Source organism: Micropterus dolomieu, linkage group LG20 (assembly GCF_021292245.1).
Source record: "Micropterus dolomieu isolate WLL.071019.BEF.003 ecotype Adirondacks linkage group LG20, ASM2129224v1, whole genome shotgun sequence".
Lineage (NCBI taxonomy): Eukaryota > Metazoa > Chordata > Actinopteri > Centrarchiformes > Centrarchidae > Micropterus > Micropterus dolomieu.
The window spans coordinates 6,449,360-6,454,612 of NC_060169.1; the positions used below are offsets into that span (position 1 = coordinate 6,449,360).

Sequence of the window (5,253 nt, forward strand, 5' to 3'; positions counted from 1 at the left end):
TTGAAGTGATCTCAAGACTGGAGTGATGTGATCAAATTTTCTAGTCCTGGTTAAAACTCTAGCTGCGGCGTTCTGAATGTGCTAAAGTTGTTTAAGCAGTCTTTTAGAGAGGCCTGTGAAAACACTGTTACAATAATCTAGTCTACTAAAGATAAATGCGTGTATGAGTTTCTCAAGGTCCTCCTTGGACATTAGATTCTTGATTTGATATATTTTTAATGTGATAGTAGGCTGATTTTGTAATGGTTTTGATATGGCTGTTAAAGTTTAATTCTGAATCGATAATTATACCGAGATTTTTTACTTGAGTTGTGGTCATTAATGAAAGGGATTTGAGGTGAGCAATGCCTCGAATGCATTTGGTTAGGGAATCAATTGGCCCGTATTCATCAGCTGATAATGCTATATAGATCTGAGTGTCATCTGCATAATTATTGTAGGAGATGTTGTTTTTTTGGAAAATTTGGACAATTGGCAACATGTACAAATTAAACAGGAGAGGCCTGAGGATCGCTCCCTTGGGTAACTATGCATGTCATTTTTATTCTCTTAGATGTACAGTTGCCAGTAGATACAAAGTAGTCTCTATCTCTAACATAGGACTTAAACCACTTTTAAACCGTGCCAGACAGACCTACATATTTTTCCAGTCCATCCACGAGTATGTCATGGTCTACAGTATAGAACGCAGCGCTCAGGTCCAGTAAAACAAGAACTGTTGTTTTTCCACAATCATGGTTAAAACAGATATCATTTAAAACCTTTATTAAAACAGTCTCTGTGCTGTGATGGGAATGAAATACAGACTGGAATGTTATTACAGGTTAAAAAAAACTATTTAATTGTAAGAAAACAATCTTTTCAATTATTTAGGATAGAAACGGTAGATTTGAAATGGGTCTATAATTACTGATTACCGAAGAGCCAAGATTGTTCTTTTTTAGCAGAGGCTTAATAACTGCAGTTTTAATGGCCTTCGGAAAATCACCTGAAAGGAGGGACATGTTAACAATTTGCAATAAATCTGGGGCAATACAAAAAGTTTGTCAGAAGACTATCAAGACAACATGTAGTGGGTTTTAGATGGAGCACCACTTCTTCTAGTGTTTTATGGATTAAACTTTGACATCATTGCTAAGTTTGTTTTGTGTAAATGCACCAGTGTCACTGAGACTAGATTTGGAGTGGAGGAGCTGATTTCTTTTCTCATCTTCATCATTTTTTCTGAGAAAAAACAGGCTAAGTTATTACATGACTTGGTGGAGAGCAATTCAGCGGCTATACTCAATTTAGGGTTAGTTAGTTTATCAACAGTGGAAAATACTACTCGTGCATTATTAGTATTTTTGTTGATAAGTTTAGAAAAAAAAGGACTCTCTGGCTTTTTTCAGTGCCAGCCTGTAAATGGATAGTTTCCTTGCCCTAGATCACAAACACAGAAAGAAGATTGTCTAGCAGAGTAGAAACCCAGCAGTACTCTGTACTCTGAGAGCTGGATAAGTACAGCCATAACCACACCTGGGTCAGGTTTTAATTGTATCAGTGTCAAAGCCTTGCATGCAAATTTTTACTACTTGATAAATTTTTACTTCACTCAATACCCCATTTATGAAGAGAAAACCCTCAGAAGTTTGTTCAACAGATCCCTGGCATGGTAAATGTTGAAAATTAGACATAGGTGGATAAAACTTTAATCAAGTCCCAAAGTGCATTACTTAAGTTTTATTTAATGTCAGGTGCTGCTGAATGCTTCAAAGATGTAGGGAAGGTCTGAGAGCATTCGGTTACATAAATAAATCAAAAAACAAGCATGTTTGGTTAAGTTACAACTAGCTACTGTAAGCATGTGTGAAATTTGATTTCACTTGTTTTTAAGCACTATTCCACTCAACATAGGAGATTAATCAGCTTGCGTTGATACTCCTAGAAGATACCTAATTACACATTCATTACTGTGACTGTACATGAACGGTCACCTGCTGTGACATACAGTATGCAGCTTTCAGTCTACCTTCATTATACTGCACAATCAGCAAAGTAAAGTTGTCTGCTGAAGAGGCAGACTCATGGCAGTCCTTTGTTCACAATTACTGCAGCTACTCATACCTCCAGTATCAGCTAAAACTGGCCCAATTAAGAGGTTTTTCCACATTTGTTCTATTTTGCCCTTTATTATATCACATCTAATTCTTACCACACACTGTGATTGTATATTAGTGTGAGTCTACACACAATACTGCTGCATGACTACTTGAGCTATATGACACTGCTTTCATTTAAAGGATAATTTCTTTAGTTTTAAACCTGGGCCATGTTTTCACATATTTTGGTGTTAAAATGACAAGTAGGTACAAAAAGGTTTGGAATCCATGCAGCAGATGACTTGTACTTGCAGTCGTGAACTGGCTGCAGTGGCTACAACATATTCCTTCAGGGCAATTATCCCTGTGAAAATTATGTCCACAAAAAGTGCTTATTTTTGCTACCAACAGGCTCAGGCTGTTATACCAAGTGTCTGTCAACATCATTGAAATGATCCTTACAAGTGACTCTCTGTGACACCCTTTGTTTTTAACGAGAAACTGAAGGAAAATTCTCACTCTGAAATCTTGAGAGGCGAGTTGTTGCAGGAAACACCAGTGGAAACAAGGGAGAGGAGTTTGTTGTGTACGTAGAAGATCTGCTAGCCAGATTTTCTCCACTTGTTTCCCAATAAAGCCCCATTGAACTGAATTATGTAAAAGCAGTAACATACTTGAGTCTGTGATTTAGCTGAGAAACTGATAAGCCCTCATCACAATAAGCTGAAGGCAGAGCATCTGTATGTCATCACAGTGGTGCCAAGATCTCAGTTATAGCATGACTTTAAGTATGTTTTGTATCATATAAAGTGTCCTTTATACAGTTGTATGATTGATCACTTAATAATATATTGCAAGATACTTTAAAATCTAGTTTTGAGATCACATGGTTTTTGTTGTAGTTTATGAAGGTCCTACCCCCCCGGTTCTCAGATGGCTGCTGTGATGTCTCATTCTGTCAGTGAGAGGATGGCCACTGGGGCTTAGCAGCAGGTAGGCATATACCTCTGTTTATTTCACGGTGCCCACGCTCAGTAGCTCTCAACAGGTGATAAAGGACTTGTGGAGAAATTCTGTGCTAGTGTAAGCCTACTGGGCTTCATCGTTAATAAGACCAGTCACCACCCGCATGTTTGGAATACTAAAAGATCTACTGCCTTTACTGCCTGTAGATGGTGGTCAGTAATGGTGTGTATCATATATCATATATATTGTAACAGTTCGTTTCTATTTTGTTGTCTAGTCTGCTGTAGGTCTTTAAGCTAAGCTGTGGACACTTTAACAACAAGTTTCAAATTGTCAGTCACATTTCCACATTTATAAACTATAAAAAGAACACAAATGTACCCTACACACTCTAATTGATGAGCATGCTGAGGAACATAAAAACCATATTTGCATGTTTCATTTGTTTTAAATAAACTTTAACTGAATTTGGTATATTGGTTTATTTCACGATTAGTAAAAAAGCTATTTTAATTTTGTTCAGACTAGGGGAACAAACAAATTTGTCGATTATCACTTGCTCCCTTCATCAGACTAGAATAGTCTACTGCAACAAGAATCTTGCTTCAAAACTGAGAGTGAACTTTTTCCTTTATGCAGATAATTCTGGCCATCAAGTCCAACAAAAGACAGATGCACACACACATCTACCCACAGTACTTTGTAATGGTACATTACATGCAATGTTAACTGTATATGGTTATACCACTGCCAGCTCTATGAATTTGAGAACTGACTTTGATATCACCGAGAAATGGGGTGGGTGACGATGTGGCAGTGTATAAGACACATGGGAGAGACCCGGGTTCGATTCCCACTGTGACACCACCAATGTGTCCCTGAGCAAGACACAACCCCTAGTTGCTCCAGAGGAGTGCGACCTCCAACATAGCAACTGTAAGTCGCTTTGGATAAAAGTATCAGCTAAAATGAATAAATGTATAGAAATGTTTGCACCACTGAATGGAACTCAAAGAGCCCAAATATCCAGTGTCCCTCTCTCTATACACTTAAACTTTACCCTTGCCCTGTACAATTGACAGTACATAATCTATTTTATTTTACTCATTCTTGGGCTCTCTAAACCTTAATACAGTGGTGAATGATGAGGTAACTCCCAGGTATATTCAGTGGCTTTCAATGCTTTTCATTAGCTCATTACAGTAATCCCACATAACAATGGCAAGTGTTTTAGATAACTGCAGGTGTTGTGGTGGCAGCCCGGCTGACGGTGAGTGTCCTGTTTATTTCTCCTTTTTTTTGCTTGTGATTCTGTTTTCCCCCGGTGTTCTGTTTTTCCCTGTGCTCTGTCTGCCTCCCTGTGTCTCCTCCCCTGCGTGTGCTCTCCCTCTCTCTCTCTCCTTCCGCTCCTGAGCCCAGCCAACGACTCGCACCTGCATCTCTTCAGCCACCTCCTCTGCCTGCCACACCTGCCAGCAATCAGCCTCATCTCCAACAATACTTCTACCCCGGTTCTCCAGTCAACTCTGCTTGATTGTCGTTGCTCCTAACCCGGTGCCGCAAGTTCACTCAAGCTCCTGAAATCCCCAGCAGCTACTCTGTTCTCCAGCTCTTGGTTTTTCCCTGTGTCTAACCCTGTCTGTTTGTTTCCCTTCCCAGGTTCATTCACCCTCGTCCTCTGTCCTGTCAGCTGGGCTTGCCCACCGGTCCTCTCCTCTTGGGCTACCTTCACGGTGCTCCCCCGGCTCCCCTTGCTTCTCTCCAGTCCACCTGCCACCACACCGTTCCCTTCCACGGTCCCCTGCCTCCCATGGCTCCCTCACCTCTCCTCCTCCGCCTCGCCAGCCCCTCTGTCCTCCGTGTCCGCTTTCCCTGGCATCCGCCACACCTCCATCTCCTCTTCCCCAGCCCCTTTGTTTCCCCTAAATAAACCACCTTTCTACTGAGTGTTGCGTTTGGGTCCGTTCTGTTCCGTAACAGCAGGGATTCTTCCATTATCCAGGGATAATGCAAAACAAAACTGCAACTAATGATTGTTTCTATTAACTATTATTATAATAATTATAACTAACAAGTTTTATTAGTAGCAGCAGTAGTAATATTGTTTTATCAAATTATGCAGACCATTTTAGGATAAAAGGAAAAAAGGGGGTAGCTGTCTATTCGGCCATCTGGCCTTGTTTAGAGTAATGTGACGGAAGGCCTT

At 40.2% G+C, this 5,253-nt stretch overlaps 1 long non-coding RNA gene across 1 annotated transcript; it reads left to right on the forward strand.

The window, feature by feature from the left end:
* Positions 1–3,041: 3,041 nt before the first annotated feature.
* On the forward strand, positions 3,042–4,994 carry LOC123959537. Its single transcript, XR_006822328.1, has 2 exons — positions 3,042–3,074; positions 4,707–4,994. It is a non-coding gene; the product is annotated as an uncharacterized LOC123959537 (long non-coding RNA).
* Positions 4,995–5,253: the final 259 nt, after the last annotated feature.